This window comes from Quercus lobata, chromosome 2, assembly GCF_001633185.2.
Source record: "Quercus lobata isolate SW786 chromosome 2, ValleyOak3.0 Primary Assembly, whole genome shotgun sequence".
Lineage (NCBI taxonomy): Eukaryota > Viridiplantae > Streptophyta > Magnoliopsida > Fagales > Fagaceae > Quercus > Quercus lobata.
The window spans coordinates 45842101-45863648 of record NC_044905.1 but is presented as its reverse complement, the minus strand read 5'-3'; the positions used below and the strand labels follow the sequence as shown (position 1 = coordinate 45863648).

The window sequence follows — 21548 nt, the reverse complement described above, 5'->3', positions numbered from 1 at the left end:
TAAGAACCAACAGAATTATTAAGAAGAGTTATAAGAGGATTAGAAAAACAAATCTTATTAAACTCTTCTCGAACCACCACCCCAATGAGGTTCACATAAGCACAGTCATCATCCTCATGTGGTTGTTTAGCCACATGAAATATGTTTATTTCCAAAGTAATGGAACCAAAAGTGAGTTGCAGCCTTCCATTCCTGCAATTAATTAAAGCATTAGTTGTGGCAAGAAAGGTCTACCCAAAATAATAGGGGTATGAACACTAGAATGTAAAACAAGTTGGTAATCTAGAACAATAAAATCAACTAGATAATAAAATTGTTCAATTTTCACCAACACATCCTCAGCAATCCCCCTCGGCTCTCTTGAAGAGTGGTCAGCCAACTGTAAAGTTACTAAAGTATATTTTAACTCACCAAGTCCAAGTTTTTATATACACTAAAAGTGATCAAATTAACACTTGCTCCAAGATCTAGCAATGCATGCTCCATGGTGTAATCTCCAATAGTACAAGAGATCATAGGACAACCTGGATCCTTATACTTTGGTGGGGTCTTATGTTGAATAATTGCACTTACTTGTTCTATTAGGAATGCAGTCTTCTTCACATGATGCTTTCTCTTGATGGTGCATAGGTACTTAATTACCTTGGCATATGCAAGCACTTGCTTGATAACATGTAGTAATGGCAAATTTATCTTTACTTAATGCAAATGCTCTAATATCTTAGATGTGGTATCCAATTTCCTAGGTAATTTTAAGGCTTGTGGAAATGCTGGAGGGATTGGGCATTGTTAAATGTCATCAAGCCTAAGTGACTTAGTTTTATCCTTCTCTTTTTCAACTGGGGTCTCCTTAGATTTCTTAGTTACTAAAGGAGAACTTTTATCAATCTCTTTACTACTCCTCAAAATGGTCACAGCTTTTACTTCCTCATATTTATCCTTAGAGCCAATTTTTAGATTTTGATTGATTGGATTAGGTTAAGTTTGGGAAGGAAGCTTCCCTCTCTCTATCCCACTCAATGAATTTGTAAGCCTAGTTATATAACTCTTGGTCTCTCTTACCTCTTCATCTAGCCTAGTGAGGATGGATTCAAACTTCTAATTGTGCTCACTTTGCCTTTGAATGAAAGCACTAAGTGCATCCTCCAAGGAAGGTCTAGATGATGATGATGCATGTGGTGAATTAAAATTCCTTGGAGCAGGAGGATTCAACACATTGTCACTCTTATAATTGTTAGAATATAATGATCTATTTGGCCAATATGAATTAAATGCATGTCCTTGTTCTACTAACACATTTAAGAATGATGGAAGTGATGCACATTCATTTGTAGCATGGTTTATCTCATGACAAATTTTACACACCTCCATTGTGTCCTTTCTAAAGTTAGCACTAACACTACTTCCTTTCATTTTGAATGCCTCTATTTCTTTAGTTAACATGATGATTTTGGCACTCATGTTATCATCTTATCTTAACTTAAAAACACTTCCACTAGAAGTGGTAGTGTTAGTTCTAGTCCTATCAGTGGAGTCCATAGGGTTAGGTCCAGTCCATGTGTAGTTTTCAACTATCTCATTAAGATAATCTATTGCATCTTTGAGTTCTTTTTGTAAAAAGTCCCCTCCACATGAGAGTTGAACAAACTGTCAGTCCCGAGGTGTAATTCCTTCATAAAAATAGCTAACCAACCTCCAATCTTCATACCCATAAGTTGGGCAGAAATTGAAAAGATCTTTGTACCTTTCCCAAGCTTCGTACAAGGTCTCATTTTCTCCTTGAATAAAACTAGCTATCCTTCTTTTTACTTGCTACACTTTGTGGGGAGGAAAATGTTTCTTAAAAAACTCTTGGGCCATCTCCCCCCAATTACCTATAGACCTAGGTTTCAAGGTGTAAAGCCAACTTCTTGCCTTATCCTTAACAGAAAAAGGAAAGAAACATAACTTAGCAGCCTCAATAACATTTTGTGCATAGAAACTACTAATTACCTCTTCAAAAGCTCTAATATGGACATAAGGACTTTCATTTTCTTGTCCCCTAAAGTCAGGAAGTATTGCTAATAAACCTTGTTTCACTTCTACATATGATGCATTAGGTGGAAGCATGATGCATGAAGGAACAAAATTTTGTGTGGGATGCAACAGTTCATACATAGTTCTTCTATTCTCATCATGATTATTACGTGTTTCATCACCTATGATTGATGAAGAAGGTGAAGGTGAAGGTGTGTCAAAAAGATTACCAAAGTAAGTTTCAAAAATTTATAATCTACCTCTCTTGTTTCTAACCCAAATGCTCATGCAACAATGAATGAACAATCAAATAAAATAAATTTTTAAAAAAAAAGAAAAAAAAAGGGAAAAAATGGAACGAAGTTACCAATAGAAGAATTTCCACTAGTTATGCTCTACTCCAAAAAGATTGCCTTTGAATATGCAGCAGCTCCCTGGCAACGACACCAAAATTGCTCTCTCACTCCCAAGTGTAGGAGATCATAACAATATAATTCTCGAAGTACCGAGGTCAAACCACAAGGAGCAAGGTAAATTCAAAAAAAATGTAATCAAACAACAATTTGGGTGAAGAAGAGAAGTACTTTTGCTAGGTGATTATTAACAAGAATAATAATAAAAACTTATTTAAGTTAATAATGTAAATACTAGGGCATCAAGGTGTTTCCCTATATCGATATGAAATTCTTTGTGATCTAAGAAAATATATATTTCATAATTGATTGTTCTTATACAATTAAATACTTATGATTCGGTTGAATTGAGAAAATTCAAGAACACATAATTACCTAGATTAATAATGCGGTTAGAATAGTTTTTAGAAAAAACCCATTCACTTTAAAACATGAGTTCTACTTGAAACTATTAGAAATTCATCTAAACAATAAGAAAAAAATGATTGAACTTATTGAAAGCATAGAAGAACTAATACATCAAAAGAAATCTAATTGAACAATCAAATATGTTGTTGTCTAAAATCTTAGAAAGAATCACATATTCATACCGTATAGAAGAAACATAACCCCTAGCCCTAGTAAAGAGTTTAGGCTGCCATTAGAGAAAGGAAAATAAGGAAAATACAAGGTTTTCTCTGTAAAATTCGTTCTCCACAGCCTTCCTTCAAAACCCTAATGTAAAAGTGTCAAAAGAAAATAAAACTTTTACTATTTAATTTTCGTCCAGATTTTTAGCAGCAAATTGTGAGTTAATTTCAGCCTTCAAAAATTGTGAATTTCGAAATATACAAAACTGGAAAGTTGTAGATATTTAAGTCAAAATTCCAACCCATCTAGCCTTGAGTCAATTGAATTTTTAAGGAGAGAGACACGCCTAAAATATTGATTAGTGCTCAAATCTGATTTTTCCTTTTCAGATTCTGCCTCTTTTATTTCTTTCCTTATTTGAAGCTTCTAAACATGGTAAACGACCCAAGCACTCCAGTTACACCTCCTTAGACATTTAAGCATGGTCCTTTAGCTCCTCTTTAATTCTAGTTTGGCCTCTATTCTCTCACAAACTCTTGTAAACTCATCTTTTCCACATGATTTCCTGAAAGTTTCTAATTACAAGCAATGAATGACATCTTATTCAAGAAATTATGTAAAGATAAATAATAGTGACTAATGCAAATCATGGCTTAATTATACAAATTAAGTATAGTAATAAGGGGATAACGCCCGCATAAATATATAACAACTATACATTTTAAGGCACTATCAAACTGTAGTCTACTCCAAGTCATGTGGGGAAATCATTCTCATGATTCTTAAATCCTACTTAGACCCAATGTAATTCAATCCTTAGAGATCATATAACCTAACAACCCTACTTGATTCAACCAAAATTCAAACTTTCTCAGTTTAGTAAACAACTTATTTCACTTAGAATAAATCAAAATATCATTAATGAACAAAAGTAATCCAAGTAATCATGAAATGCCACATACATCAAATCCATAAAAGTAGTAGGTGCATCAGTTAATCCAAACTGCATCATTAAGAACTCGTAATGACCATACCAAATTCAAAGGTTGCCTTTGGTATGTAAATTTTCAACTAGCGATAACTAGAACAAGATCAATCTTAGAAAATACTTGTGCTCTTTGTAACTAGTCAAACAAGTCGTCAACGCAAGGCAAAGAATATCTACTCTTAATGGTAACTCAATTTAGATCATGGTAGTTAGTACATAACCTCATAGACCCACCATTCTCCCTAAATATGCATACAAACATGACAAGATGCCAATCAATCCATGCCTAGAATAACATAAAAATCATGCTTATCTAGCAACACCATTTTAGCCAATAACTCTCTACCCCTAATAAAAAAGATACAAGACTTATGCACGAGATTATTCCATATAATATCACCAATTGGGGTAGAAGCTAATAACTTAAAATCAAGTAGTTCTAGGTTCTTATCACAACTTTTAGTAAGGCACTAGAAACAAAATAATGCGTGGAACCAAGATCAAAAGAACTCTAGTATTTGTGGAGAACAAAGGAAGTATACCTATCACCACTGAATCTGTGACCTAAGCATCCTGAGTAGTCAAGGCGTACACTCTACCCTACACCTTTTCCCATCATCATTACCCTTGGTAGTTGCGCATTGCCGAGCAAAGTGTCCAAGTTGCTTACAAGTGTAGCACAACCTAACACCATCCATACAAGTTTGACCCTCAAGGGTCTTACCACAATGAGTGCAAGGCCACTTCTTACTAAACTGAATAGAGCCACCCTTTCTTTGCCCATTATAATGACCCCCATTACTAGACTTCTTAAAGAACACCTTCTTGGAATTTTTCCCCTGACCTTCTACATACTGAAAACTAGAGGGTTCTTCTTCTTTTCATCCTTCTTGGAACTGGGGTTGCACTTAAAGTCCTCTTTAAGACTCATTGCCTGCTTCACAGTCTCAATAAAAGTGCCTACTCTAGAAGCTATAATGTAGGGGCGGATCCTATCATTAAGACCTTTCTAAACTTTACTTACTTTCTTGGGCTCGTTCGGGATCAAATAAGAAGCAAAACAAGAGAGCTCAACAAACTTTGCAGCATATTCTTCCACAGTCATAGTTCCCTGAACCAAATCAGAAAATTCTATTGCCTTTCAGTCCCTCACTACATCAAGGAAATATGTCTCATTAAAAAATTCCTTAAACTTCTCCCAAGTAATAGGAGTATTCTCTCCTAACTCCATCCTTAACAAGTGCTCAATGCCTGTCCACCATCTCTCAGCAGAACCTAGAAGAGGAAAAGTGGCATACACCACCTTCTGAGCATTAGTGCATTCGAGGGCTTTCAATAATTTTTCCATCTTAAGCAACCAATTCTCTACTACCATTGGATCAGGTTCACCATTAAAAGTTGGAGGGTTTTGCTTATGGAACAACCCTCACTCCTATGCTCGCCACCTTGGACCGCTCTAGCAATCCTAGCATAGATCTTGTTTGCCACCTCATCAATCTCACCACCATTAGGAGTGACAGATCTCTCATGCTCTTGGCTTTGCCTAGGGCCATGTTCTAGAGCTGCAACCTCATCTACATGCCTTACTTTACAGGCTTTCTTTTTAGGAGGCATAGTGTATAAAGGTACTTATACCTATACCAAGAAACAAAGCAAGTAAATCACAAGGCAACATAGGAGGTTAGCATAGACAAGCTAGATAAGGATAAAGGAATAGCATGTGGAGGCTTCAACAAATGCACTAAACAAATGATTCATTAAACCCCTAATGCTTTAACTTATATCAAAATCAATTCCTATTTCAAAGTCTACAAAATCATAACCTAAGCTCTAATACCATAATTGTCACGCCCTGAACCCAAAAGCATCCAAAGCATAAGAAATACAACTCAAAGGTACCTGAATATTTTTCCTTTTTGACAAATCAATCCAAATAATCCATACCAAGTACCAACATCAAGAATATTCATAATAATTTCATAAAATATACTCCCAAAGTAAGTTAGAGCTCTATACAATAATTACAAGGATCATTGGTCACGAAAGAATGGAAATCTTAATAAATATAATTTCACATCATCAGCTTGTCCCATCAATGGGAATAAAGTCATCACTACTATTATTAGATACAAAAGAATGAGTCAAGCTTCCTCTAAGATGTACACCATCTAAATATCACTATCACAAAAGTCCAGCCTCCATCAATAGTTAATCTAACTAATACTAGCCACAAAAACCTGTCTCAAAATGATCGTTGCCTACTCTGAAAAAGTTTGTGAAAGAATGGGATGAGACAGAGCCCAGTAAGTAGCATAATTAATGGGGGTAGGGGAAATGCAAGTTTGATGATGATGAATAGTTTACAAAGCATGTTATAATTTAGGAATTTCCAAGTAATTTCTACAAAACCATTTCCAAAAATAATATGACAAGAATGATTATAATGATACGGCACAAAGCTTCTTAAAATGCCCGTATGAAACTACAATATTTTGTGAGCAATAACAATGCAATTCCAAACCCAAGGCCACATGGCAATGCCATCACAAAGACGGAACTAATCTGCCGTTACAAAGACGGAACTCATCGCCGACTCATAGTTGGAACTAAATATGTCGTCACAAAGACGTAATTCATCACCGTCACAAAGATGGAACTAATATTCCACCACAAAGATAGAATTCAACGCCTTCACAAAGATGGAACTCAATAATCATCACAAAGACAAGTGCTAAGATATAAATGTTGTAGACACTCTATTTTGCACCCATTATTTAATCTAGGAAGATGACTAAAATGACCATTCATATACCCAAAAAATCATAGTTGTATTACACGCATTAAATCATTCATCATTTATCATAAAAATGATCTTGAGATTCTAACGGTCGCGATGGTATGCCGATTCCCAAATCGAACCGTTGGATTGAAAGATATCACATATTCAAGTTTTCACGATCTGCATGCATTTTGTTTGGGTGGAACCGATCACATGTGATTAATTTAAATTAATTTTGATTTGTTAAACAATTAAAATTAATTAAATAATTTTGTGAGTGGTTGTTGCTTTTTGTCAAAAATAAGCCTGCTTGCATGGGAATAAAATGGATAATCAGATAATGAGAAAATTGTTGATAATTAAGTCTTTTTAGAATATTTATCTATCAAATAATTATTACTTTAAAGACCTAACTATCAAGATAAAAGGGATTAATTTTAGAATATGAGTTAAAAACACATCTAGGTGCAATTCTCGACTCAAGAAATCCTCAAAAAAGAGTTCAAATCGAACCGAAATTGGAAAAGGGGCTCGGCATCCAAGAGGGCCAAACGGCACTCTTGGAGTTGGCACTTGCCAAGTGCCAATTAGCACAAATTTGAGGCCCAGCCCGGGAACCTTCTGATTAGTATAAAACCTATCCTTTTCAAATTTTTGGGGATAACGATGCATTCCAATTCGTATTTGATCTTTTTCTGCTTATTTTTCAAGCATCTAGCCTTTATAAATAGAGGAAAAACATCATAAATCAGGCCCTTCTTTTTCTGACTTCTTTGCTCCCCTTACGTTAAAGACGTTCTGGAAGCCTTGGCTTTAAGAATTTCTTTTTTATGAGTAAAATATTTTAGATCTCAAAGAAGTGAAAATTTCTTTGATTTCTAAAGTGTTCTTCCATTGAAGGGTACATTCATGCAAGTAGGTATTTAATTTTTTTCTTGTGTTTATTTTTCTTTTCTTTTAATTGATATATTTGTGTTGTTCATTGCATGTTTTTTAATGAATATGTCTCTGATGTTATTGTCAATATGATCTTGTTCACAATTTATATATGCCATGTTTATATGTTTAGTTGGAATTTTCTCTAGATGATTAACATGCTTATGATTTAATTCTTCTTTAATTTTAAAATCTGCAATTAATCACTATAACCTTTTTTTTTTTTAAAACAAACACAAATTTGTATTTTCATTAAATACAGATTTGAAATTTTCTTTAAAACAAACACATGTCTGTATTTTCACTAAATACAGATTTGAAAACATTTCTAAAAATTTTTCTGAATAAAACAAAAACAGGTTTGTATTTTCATTAAATACAAATTTGAAAATTTTTCCAAAACAAAAATAGATCTGTATTTTCATTAAATATAGATCTGAAAATTTTTCCAAATCAAAAATAGATCTGTATTTTTGTATTTTCATTAAATACAGATCTAAAAATTTTTCTAAGTCAAAAACAGATCTGTATTTTCATTAAATTCATATTTGAAAATTTTTTCAAACCAAAAACTGGTTTGTATTTTCATTAAATACAGATCTAAATATTTCAAGCATACAAAATTGATATGTATTTTCATTAAATACAAATATGAACCGTTTTATAATTAAAAAAAAAATGGTTTTCTTCTTAAATAAAAATTGTAGATTTTGAATTTTCAAAAAGTGAATTAATTTTGAATTTAGGGATTTTAATATGTCATTGTAGTGTCATGCATCTTTTGAAAGGGTATATAATGGTCATATAGAGTCTAGAAGACCAAACTCTGTCTAGGCGAAATGGGTGCCTAAACCTTTCCATTCCATAACCTAGCCCCTGAACTTAGGTTTTTGGATAGTAGACTAGTGTTTTATCTTTTATTTTGGTAGATTGTAACTAGGATCAAAGCCCTATAATATTACTCTACCAAGATTATAGATTGTATTTAGGACCAAAGCCCTGTAATGATCAAGATTGTATTTACATAATTAATGAAGTTTGATGTATTCGATGTAAATTTTATATTTGTGTTTTTCTTATTTTTTGTAACAAAAAATAAGTGGCGGCTCCACACAATTACCCAAAAGAGAAGTGTGCTAAGCACCCAAATCTCTTTTTGAGAGCACCCCAGGAAGTTTTTTCCAGTCTCTCATAGTGGCGACTCCACTGGGGATGTCAAGGGCTAAGTTTCATATTAGACTTTAAGTGACCAATTATATACCCCTGTGTTTTGTATGATATTTTTTGTTTATTTGGTTGCTTATGTCTTGATATGTTTGTATGATATTTTGTTTGAATTTGCCCTATTGATTGTTAAAGGCTTTCCCCAAATGTCATAATGTGTGCCATCAAAATAACAAATATGTATGCACCCATCTCAACATATGGTGGTAGTAACCATGGATCACCGGTCTTCATTAGATTCGGGTACCTAGTGGTGAACTCACCAACTCATAGCCCAAAGTCATTGGATCATTTCTTGTTAACTACAAGGGATAAACCATGCCGTTTAGACCAACTTAATGTTCATTACATTACAAGTTGGGAGGTGTAATGTCCTAGCTATGGGAAACAATGAAACAACAAACTCACCCTACAATGTAATGACTTAGAACCTATCCTTAGGCCAGTCCATGTTAATATTACATTGCATTTTGTATGTGTTTGTTTGGTTGATAGATTGATGTAGATGGGGACCTAGTTTTGTTTGGCCTAACCAAGCCTTTTCTTAAGGGAGAATTTGGTCAAGATCAAAAGGAAGACTCCAATGAGAATCCAAGAACAACAACCAAGCTAGTAGTTCCAATTCCAGGCCTATCACAGTATTGAGGCCTGTCAACATAGAAGGCATTTCGCAGTTACAACATCTCAATCTTGTGTTCGACTTGCAAGATAGCCCAAGCCACAAGAAGTCCAAAGACGCTGTCACCATGGCAGAAGGGGAAGAGCACCCAAACACTAAAGAGCCAAGGAATACTTAAGAGCTACTAAACACCATGGTAGCAAGCCAAATTCAATTGAGGGAGGACATGAACCTTATCGTACAGTAGTAGAGCTTGAAAGGTAGCCAAGAGGAAAACAAGAACGATCAGAATCCCCCTATCCTGGAAGGTGAGGAGAAGATTAATGAGAGGATAAATAAGATGGAGGAGATGATCAAAAGGGCCTGTAAGATGGAGGACCTCGTGGATTACTAGTCACTCTCGCTTTTCCCAGATGTAAGATTGCCATTTATGTTCAAGATGCCAGTCTTGGACAAGTTCGGCGGTACAGGTTGCCCCAAATCCCACCTAAAGATGTACATGAGGGCTATGCAGCCTCTGGGGGCTACTAAAGAAATGTTGGCACAAATGTTCCAAAACACATTACCTGGAGCCGCTCTCAGATGGTTCCTCAATGTTGAAGACAATAGAGCAAGAAACTAGGAAGACATTTGTAGGGAGTTTCACAACCAATACAAGTACAATATAGAAGTGGATGTGACAAGGATAGATTTGGAGAGAACTAAACAAGAGCCGAAAGAGTCCTTCTCTGCCTTCATTACCAAGTGGAGGTCCAAAACTGCACAGATGATGAATAGGCCAACTAAAGAAGAGCAATTAACCATGGCTGTTAAAAACTTGTTACCTATATACCATAAATATTTGTTTGCTCAGTACTTTCCAAATTTTAAGGCTTTAATTGCTGCTGGTACCCAAATTGACGATGTAAATAATGGCACCATAAAAAATAAGGATGCACCTAAGTTTAAAAAGAATTTTGGGTCTAGTTCTAAGACTGCAAAGGTCTCTAATATATATAAAAATAATCCCTACCAACTTATTGCCCTAGTGCAAATATCACAAGGGCCGCCTCTAAGGCCTAGGAGGGACTTTCATGAGCTGTATATGCCAATAAGTCAAGTATTTGAAAAACTTAAAGTAAAGGGGTTACTAAAACCCTTAGACCCAAGACCAGTCCCAAACCCATTACTTACAAGGTTTGATGTGAGTAAAAGGTGTGCCTACCTTCAAGGCCTAAGCCACGACACTGACAAGTGTTATAACCTTCATCATGCCATCCAAGATTTAATAGATACTAAGGTGATTGCACCGCCAACAAGGCCTAGCATCACCAATAATCCCTTGCCCAACCATAATTTTGGGAAAGGGGCGAGGATTAATTGTTTGATGACTGAAGAAGAAGGAGAAGAGGACCCGTCTGAGTTGATTTACGACCTACCCAAGTTCTTTATGATGACTTGGGAAGAGCTAATGGGTATGACATCCGCTGCAAGGAATGATATATGGAGTGAAGATGCTACAGAAACTCTAAATTACCCAACATCCACATATAGGGGAGACACTTTCAACCCTAATTAAATGACCCAATATCCACATATGGGGGGGACACTTCAAACCCCAATCAAATTACCCAACATCCACATATAGGGGAGACACTTCAAACCCCAATCAAATGAACCAACACCCACATACAGGGAGAGACACTTCAAACCCCAAGACATTGAAGCAAATGACCCATCAAAAATTACCCACATCACAAGGGGGAGACACTTCAAACCCCCACATTTGGAGACAAACAACCCTATAGAGGACTTGAACAAGTCTACCCAACAAACACACAATGAAGAGGATGAGGTCCTCAGGCAGTTGCAGAAGACACAAGCCAATATATCTTTATGGGGTTTACTTATGGCCTCATACAAGCACTGCCAGAATCTAGCAGACCTTCTCAATCAAATCCAAGTCCCTACAACAACTACTTCTCAAGATTTGAAGGCTATGACTGGGTTTATAAGTAGGGAATTCACTATTTCCTACTCTAACAAAAATTTAATGAAGAAAGGGAAGCACCACAATGACCCATTGCACATTACTATAATTGCCAAAGGCAAGAGGATCCCAATGGTCCTACAACAACTACTTCTCAAGATTTGAATGCTAAGATTGGGTTTATAAGTAGGGAATTCATTATTTCCTACTCTGACAAAGATTTAACGAAGAAAGGGAAGCACCACAATGACCCATTGCACATTACTATAATTGCCAAAGGTAAGAGGATCCCAATGGTCCTAATTGATGACAAAAGTGCCTTAAATGTGTGCCCTTTAAAGACCGCAAGTTTCCTAGGCCTAAGCATTGAGGATTTTGTGCCAACTGATCAGCATGTGAGAGCATATGACAATAGTAGAAGAGAGGTCTTGGGAATCGTGACACTAGAGCTCACCATAGGGCCAAGGATCAAGAAAGTGGAATTTCAAGTGCCAAATATAGATTCGTGCTTCAATATGCTCCTTGGGCGACCACGGATCCATGATACAGATGCCGTACCTTCATCCCTATACCAAAAGGTTCAGTTTCCGCATGAATGAGCCATAGTTATCATATATGGCGATACTTTGACCGTACCAAAGCCCATTTTTGGTATCGATTCTGAGAAGGAGCCATTAACCTTGGATGGCTTTGAAATTGAGAAGCTTGGTTTTTGAAGAAAATAAGAAGAATTCAAAAGGATTCCAATGGACTTTGCTCCCTATAGCAATAATAATGTGGTGGCAATGATGAGAAAAATGAATTATCTTCCTAGGATGAACTTAGGGAAGATTGTGAAAGAGGCAACAGCTCAAGTTCCTATAAGATCTTAGGGACATAAGATCTTTTAGAAACTTGGCATAAGTAGGAACTAGCTTAATTGCATCAAGAAATTGAATGTTTATTGGCACTAGCTTAAAAACCTCTAAAATATCTCCAAATTGTGCACTTTTCTGAAGACTGATTAACCTTTTAAGGAAATGGAACTTTAGGAACAAACTTCTTATCAAGAGGGGAAGAACTAAGATCCTGAATTGGAATTAAGGTTGAGTTGTCCTTCTTTTCTCCATGATCATCATGTGAACTATGAGTTCCTTTTTCCTTTAACACTATATTTTCATCATCCTCCACTTCTGGCATTTTCACTTGATTATCAACTTGCTTACCAGACCTAAGGGTAGTAATAGACTAAACATGTTCTTGTCCATAAGTAGAACTAGAAGAACCATTGATGGCATACTATCCCTTTGGGTTAGGTATAGGTTGACTAGGAAACTTTCCATTTTCCCTCTCTCCAACTTGGGTTGATAACTGGCCAACTTGATTTTCCAACTTTGAAATAGCTTGGGTATTCAAATGGGTGGAACTTTTCATCTCTTGAATGGCTTGGCTAGTTGATTGCATGAAAGTTTTGAGAGACTCCTCCAAAGATGATTGTTGTCTTGGTGATGCCATATACTGAGGAGTTGATTGAGGAATGTGAGGAAATGCTTGAGTAGGTGGACGAAATTGACTTTGTTGATGCACTTGTTGTCCACCTACATTTGTGGGAGGCTGATTTTGCCTCCATGAGAAATTAGGATGGTTCCTCCAATTTGGATTGTATGTCTCTAAAAATGGACTAGCAATGGTTTTCCATAATTATTCAGTGCATTTGCTTACTCAATATAATATTTAGGGTAACCAACTATGGAAGGACACATTTGTGTTGTATGCATAAGACTTGCACAAATAGAGCATGTTTCACTTTGAACTTGATTGACAGAATTCATCCCTCTACCTAAAGTTAAAGCTTCAACCTTACGAGTGAGATTGTCCAACCTAGCTTTTATGTCTAAATCTTCATAGACTTCATACAATCCTCCTTTGTTAATTGCAAGGGCAGATCTCTCTCTACGATTGGAAAAATCCCATTGTTGTGAGCTTTCTGATAAATTCTCAAGAAATTTGCATGCCTCATCATCCATAAGACTCAAAAATCCACCACCATTCATGGACTCAATCATGTTACGATTTGTTTGAGTCAAACCATTATAAAAATATTGTACTAGTCTCCATGTTTCAAAACCATGGTAAGGACACTTTATGATCAAGTCCTTAAATCTCTCCCAACTCTCATAAAATTTCTCTTGTTCATCTTGATAAAAATTTGCAATTTCTCCGCTCAAAGCATTAGTAGATCCAGGTGACAGAGAATTAAGCCATGCTTTTGCCTTATCCTTCAAGGAAAAAAGGAATAAACGCAAGCAAACAGAGTCATCAGTGAAATTCTGGAACTTACAAGTAGCACAAATCTCAAGAAAATCCTTTACATGCATATAAGAGTCTTCTCTATCCAATCCATGAAAAGTAGGAAAAAGGTGGATTATCTACGGCTTCAACTCAAAATGTGCAGCAGTGGTTGTAGGCAATACTATGCAAGATGGAGGGTTGGTGGTTATGGGTGAGAACAACTCCCTAAGAGTTTTTGAATCATCTCCTATTTCTCCCGTTGTGGATGAATAATCAAAACTAACAAGACGATTTTCTTTATCACGTATCCAAGTTCTCATACACCAAGTAGAAAGAAATAAATTTTTTTTTCTATTTAAAAAAATAAATTTTAACTACAACTAGTAGAAGGAAAAATTTAATTAAGACCTAATTTATTTTCCTAACCAAGTCCTCGACAACGATGCCAAAAACTTGTTGTGAAATTTTAAAGTACTCGCAAGTGTACGAACTGCACCATAATTTAATCTGGGAAGATGACTAAAATGACCATTCATATACCCAAAAAATCATAGTTGTATTACATGCATTAAATCATTCATTGCATATCATAAAAATGATCTTAAGATTCTAACGATCTCAACAGTATGCCCAATTCCCAAATCGAACCGTCGGATTGAAAGATATCACACAATCAAGTTTTCATGGTTTGCATGCATTTTGTTTGGGTGGAACTGATCACGTGTGCTTAATTTAAATTAATTTTGATTGGTTAAACAATTAAAATTAATTAAAAAATTTGGTGATTGGTTGTTGGTTTTTGTCAAAAATAAGCCTGCTTGGATAGGAATAAAATGGAAAATCAAATAATGAGAAAATTGTTGATAATTAAGTCTTTTTAGAATATTTATCTATCAAATAATTATTACTTTAAAGACTTGATTATCAAGATAAAAGGGATTAATTTGAGAATATGAGTTAAAAATGCATCTAGGTGCAATTCCCAACTCAAAAAATCCTCAAAAAAGAATCCAAATTGAACCAAAATTGGAATAGTGGCTCGGCATCCAAGAGGGCCAATCGACACTCTTGGAGTGCCGATTGGCACATGGCAAGTGCCGATTGGCACAAATTTGAGGCCTAGCCCAGGAACCTTCTAATTAGGATAAAACTTATCCTTTTCAAATTTTTGGGGATAACGACGCATTCTAATTCGTATCTGATCTTATTCAGCTTATTTTTCAAGTATACAACCTCTATGAATAGAGGAAAAACATCAAAAATCAGGCCCTTCTTTTTCCGACTTCTTTGCTCCCCTTACGTTAAAGATGTTCTGGAAGCCTTGGCTTTAAGAATTTCTTTTCTTTTGAGTAAAATATTTTAGATCTCAAAGAAGTGAAAATTTCTTTGATTTCTAAAGTATTCTTCCATTGAAGGGTACATTCATGCAAGTAGGTATTTAATTTTGTTCTTGTGTTTATTTTTCTTTTCTCTTAATTGATATATTTGTGTTGTTCATTGCATTTTTTTTTTATGAATATGTGTCTGATGTTATTATCAGTATGATCTTGTTCACAATTTATATATGCCATGTTTATATGTTTAGTTGGAATTTTCTCTAGATGATTAACATGCTTATGATTTAATTCTTCTTTAATTTCAAAATCTACAATTAATCACTATCACCTTTTTTTTAAAACAAACACAGATCTGTATTTTCATTAAATACAGATATGAAATTTTTTTTCTAAAATATTCTTTAAAACAAACACAGATCTATATTTAGGGACTAAATACAAATCTGAAAACGTTTCTGAATAAAACAAAACAGATCTGTATTTTCATTATATAGATTTGAAAAATTTTCCAAAACAAAAACAGATTTGTATTTTCATTAAATACAAATCTAAAAAAATTTCCAAATAAAAAACAGATCTATATTTTCATTAAATACATATCTGAAAATTTTTCTAAGTAAAAAACAGATCTGTATTTTCATTAAATACAAATCTGAAAATTTTTCCAAACCAAAAACTAATATGTATTTTTATTAAATACAAATCTGAATTTTTCAAGGATACAAAATTGATATGTATTTTCATTAAATACAGATCTGAACTTTTTTATAATTAAAAAAATGGTTTTCTTCTTAAATAAAAATTGCAGATTTTGAATTTTCAAAGAGTGAATTAATTTTGAATTTAGAGATTTTAATATGTCATTGTAGTGACATGCATCTTTTGAAAGGGTATATAATGATCATTTAGAGTTTGGAAGACCAGACTCCGTGTAACGACCCAAGGAAAAGCGCTAGCCACATCTGTGTTATACGTCAAAATGACTAGTCACAATTAAGACTCCTTGTAGTTGTTAATAAAACTCAGATCTACCCAATAAATACTCGATGTGGGACTCATCACACGCCCACACACATCACATAATCAATCAAATTGGGGCATCACAATCTCCCCCACTTAATTTCCTAACGTCCTTGTTAGGGCCCACTTTGTAGGGTAGTGTCTTTGAGCCCACACGGGGTTACCGGGCTGGCTCTGATACCATATGTAACGACTCAAGGAAAAGCGCTAGCCACATCTACGCTATACCTCAAAAGGACTAGTCACAATTGAGGCTGCTTGTAGTTATTAATAAAACCCAGATCTACCGAGTAAATACCCGATGTAGGACTCACCACACACCCACACACATCACACAATCAATCAAATTGGGGTATCACAATCTCCCTACTTAAATCCCTAACGTCCTAGTTAGGGCCCACTTTGTGGGGTAGTGTCTCTAAACCCACACGGGATTACCGGGCCGACTCTTATACCATATGTAACGACCCAAGAAAAAGTGCTATATCTGCGCTATACCTCAAAAGGACTAGTCACAATTGAGACTCCTTATAGTTGTTAATAAAGCTCAGATCTACCCAGTAAATACCCGATGTGGGACTCATCACACACCCACATACATCACATAATCAATCAAATTGGGGTATCACACTCTGTCTGGGCGGAATGAGTGCCCAACACTTTCCCATTCCATAACCTAGCCCCTGAACTTAGGTTTTTGGATAGTAGACTAATGTGTTATCTTTTGTTATGGTAGATTGTAACTAGGATCAAAGCCCTGTAATATTACTCTACCAAGATTATAGATTGTATTTAGGACTAAAGCCTTGTAATGATTATTTGATCAAGATTGTATTTACATAATTAATGAAGTTTGATGTATTTGATGTAAAATTTATATATATGTTTTTCAAATTTTTTGTAACAAAAATAAGTGGCGACTCCACACAATTACCCAAAAAGAAAGGTGCCCTAAGCACCCAAATCTCTTTTTGAGAGAACCCCTAGGAAGTTGTCTCTCATAAATGTCACACAGACTATAGTATCTAGCTAGGTAATCACTGGATAATCACATGTCACAGCACATGGGCAGAACATAAAGAGCTCACAAATTACCTTTAATTCAAAATACGTAATTCGCTTCCAAGTAGTTTCATAAAATATTTGGATACCCAAGATATTCACATGGTTCTTAAAGTCTTCAACTCATTTCTTGTCAAAATTATTTTATATTAACTTCCCAAATAACATAGGCCAAGATAAAGCATCTTTATCTTTTGCAAGTAATGCAATAAATCCATAAAATCCATTCTCAAAAATTTAATCAAAGATGCTAGTCTTTTCCATGCTAACAAATCATGCATTTCCCCATATACATTACAAAATATGATGCACTATTCATAAATAGTCATATATAATAGGGTCACAATACAATACTTTTTAAGAAAACATAGTTCCACAAATAATTTTCTAAAATGTGTCTAACCCAAAAACAATATTTATGCAGCATAGTTATTTTTCAAAAATCCCATTAAAAAGCTACTTACCTCGCAAACTGCAAAAGCCTAATTTTCCAAACTCCAATTGAAATTAGTTAGAACCTAAACAATACCAAGCAAACCTATCACAATAAGCATAAAGTTTGACATTGCATCTAGCTATGAATTAGAGATTGCTAACTAAGCAATTAATTAGGCAAGTCTAGTATACCTCACAAATAATGTATTCCACTTCCAAAGTTTCTCAACAAAATAATTCACAAGGCATAGGCTCCAATTTATTAAAATTAACCCATTCAGTATCATCTCTGTAATACTAAAATCTCAACAATTTATGAGTAGCTTCCATAAGATTTACACAACATCATCAAGAGACCCATGAAACCAAAATCACAATATCCTCTAACACAAACCATTTAAATCTTTTACTAGCTCCAAATAAACTCAATAAAAATTATATTCACCATCTATTTCACATTAAAAATCCAATACCCCCAAATCTTCACCACTATTGCCACCATTGTAAAAACTATAAACCCACTTATCAAATAATTCCACCAAGACCAAACTCATACATACAAACACATGGATATCACTTCCAAAGCTCATAAATCACATAAATATCATTATCAAAGCTTAGATTAAAAGAACCTCAAGCAAAAGTATAAAACCCACCAAAAATATTATGAATTTTTATTTCAAAAAATAGAGATGAGCGAGCCTTAGCTTTTTCCTATGGAGTTTTCTAGTAAACCTTGCCGGGAAAAGATGGTGTAGGTGGTGGTGAGGAGTGGGGTACCAATGGTAGAGTGTGAGGGAGAAAGAGAGAAGTGTGTGTTTGTGTGAAATGAAAAAGTAAAAAAGGGAAGAAGAGTGACATGGCCAAGGGGGAGAGAGTGAGATATTTTGCAAGATGTGTGGTTGGATCAAATGGGTAGGTGGGGCACATGTGACTCCATACAATCTTATCCCTCCCTTTTATTTATTTATTTATTTATAATGGGCTGAGACATTACAAGGGGGTGTCCACAGGAATGATTCAGGAATATTGATTGACAAATTACGAAATTTATTGACCATAATCTGTAACTCATGCACTTGATCCAAAACTGAGATATTATCAATCATCTTATAATCAAAGTACTTTTGAATAATAAATTTATTCATACCTATCTTCTCAATTTTGTACTTTGTCTCCAAAGCATTCAAAATCTCCTTCAGTGACTTCATTGGTGTGAAGAGATCATAGAGTCAATCGAAAGAGTGTTAAGAATGTGTCCTCTACAAATTAGTTCGTCTTCCTCCCATTTCTTTTTTTATGCCTTGATCTCATTACTATCTTCATCACTTGTAGTTCAAATTCGGGTCACATAGAAAATTTTCAGTGCAATGAGTAGGAATTTCATTTTATCTTTCCATCGAGTGAAATTGGTTCCATCAAAGCAATCCAATTTCACCAATTCATGATTTAACATCTTCAATGTTGTAACATCACTTGCTCCTTCCATTGTAGCAAAATATTGTCTAAGATTTTTGGGAATAATACAAGGAATAATCAAGAAAGAGCAAAATGAACACAACAAGAAAATAAAAAAAATTAGATAACTTGGAGGTACAAAATTGTTATCCTTAGACAATATTTGCCCCCACATGAGTGTTGCTAAATGGTGTCAACAAATTTGTCCCCAAGATATGACCAAGTTTATTAGGTTCTAAAAATAGAAACTTTGAAGAGTACTCATAGGATTTTTTTTTGTTTCTTAGAAACTATTTAAGAGAGAAAATAAAATTAATTATCAAGTGAACATGAACCACTATTTATACCCAAATGGTTATTACCCTTCAATAAACACCAATGGAGAGTTACAACGTTTCATAGTCCACAAGATATAAAAAATTTTCAAAAGTTCGGAACAATTACCAGAAAAATTTACAGAAAAATATTATTCACGTTTTTTGATCGATCTAGTCGAATCAAACAGGAATCGAGAGTTCTTTTGATCGATCGAGCAAAAACTGGAAAGGAATCGAGAGTGGCAGAAATTTTAGAACCAATTCCTTCATCACTTCGATCGATTGAGCAGAATTTCAATCGATCGAAAATCTTAATAAAATTTGTTGGGTTCTACAAATAACAACTTTGAAGAATATCCATAAGATTTTTTGTGTTTCTTAGAAACTATTTAAGAGAGAAAAGAAAATTAGTTATCAAGTGAACATGAACCACTATTTATACCCCAAATGGTTACTACTCTTCAATAGGCACTAACAAAGGGGTAACGTTTCATAAAAATGTCCACAAGATATAAAAAATTTTCAAAAGTTTAGAATAGTTACCAAAAAATTTTGCAAAAAAATTGCTATTCATGTATTTTGGTTGATCGAGAGGAATCGAACATGAATTGAGAGTTCTTTCGATCAATCGAACAAGAACGGGGAAGGAATCGAGAGTGGCAGAAAGTTTAGAACTGATTATTTCATCACTTTGATCGATTGAGCATAATTTCAATCGACCGAAAATCTTGAACTTTAATTTTCACTTTATCATTTTATACAAATGATATACTCTCCAAACTTATATATTATTATTACAACCTATCATTGTATATACCTATATATACAACAGGTCTTTGAGTTGATGCTTTTGAAGGCCATATGTTGTGACTCTAAAAGCTTGAGGTTGATTTTAGGTGAAGGGATTGGTAGTGCAAAATTTGGTGGTGGCTAGGCTTTCTAGTGAGGGAACATCATAGCGGTATTTTTTTTTTTTTTTGGTTATCTGATTCAAAGTGGGTGGAGCAAATCGGATGATGGGTTGACGGTAGGTTGTTCATACATTCTTAATTGAGTTTTAAGTGATTGCACTCCTTTGAACTTAGTGGGAACTTGGTAATAGATGTCTAGGATTGGATTTGTTTTTTAGAATTTGGAGAAGAAAGAGAAACGATGATAAAGATGGAGAGACATGTAGAATGAAGTAATTGCTTGTTATTGGGAGTATAAAGTTATTAGACATGTGAATAGATATGTTCAAGAGAACAAAGGGGAAAAAAACTTGTATGTAAATTTTATTTTTCAAAGGAAAAACAATTTATTGGTAAATTGCTTTTTTTTTTTTTTTTAAATAAATTTAGTCATTTTACATGTCTAATCCTATTATTTAAATTTTCTAAACAAGAGAATCTGAGGGTATTTTGGGTATCAAAAAGTAGGAATTCAAACAAGAGAAGACCCTTAAATAGTGGTATAGATGATACTATTCAAACTAAAATGCTTCACATCATATGATGATTCATATTTGTTCTTTAACATTCATGTTTCTGGAAAACAAAACATAGTCACAACAAATACCAGCAGAAAAAAGGCAAACTAAGGTTATATTTGTTTTGATGAAAAAAAATTTCAACTGAGTGTTTGGAAAATATTTTTAATGTGTTTGTTTAGTGGTGAAAAAAACACAAAAAAAAAAAAAAAAAAAAAAAAAAAACACAACTCCAAAACACCACAACTTCAACACAAAATCCATCAATACATAATACATACATAGGATTAAGAGAGATAACTTTGGGTTGCGCAACAGGGTGGTGGAATTATGATAAGGGTAGGTTGCACACGGTAGTGGTATGTCAATGAGAGAGAGAGAGAGAGAGTGCCTTGTAGCTTATGATAGGTTACGACTGCATCATGCCTATGTCACGTGTGGTGATGGTGGGTCACAGTTGGGTTGTGGTGGATCATAGATGGGCCACGATGGGCCGTTTAGAGTAGTGGTGGGGGGGTGGATGAGGAGTCGTAAGTGTGTAACCAATTTCTGCCCTCAAAAGGGTTATTTTATGGTTGAAAAAAAAAATTTAAGTTGACCAACATTAGTCAGACCAAACACTGAACTTGGGAAAAATATTTGTCTATTAAAACAAATTTTGTGTAA

The 21548-nt window shown here is 34.5% G+C and overlaps 1 non-coding gene across 1 annotated transcript; it reads left to right on the top strand.

Moving 5' to 3' along the window:
* Window positions 1-13617: 13617 nt before the first annotated feature.
* On the top strand, window positions 13618-13726 carry LOC115978519. The gene has a single exon (XR_004088788.1). It is a non-coding gene; the product is annotated as a small nucleolar RNA R71 (small nucleolar RNA).
* Window positions 13727-21548: the final 7822 nt, after the last annotated feature.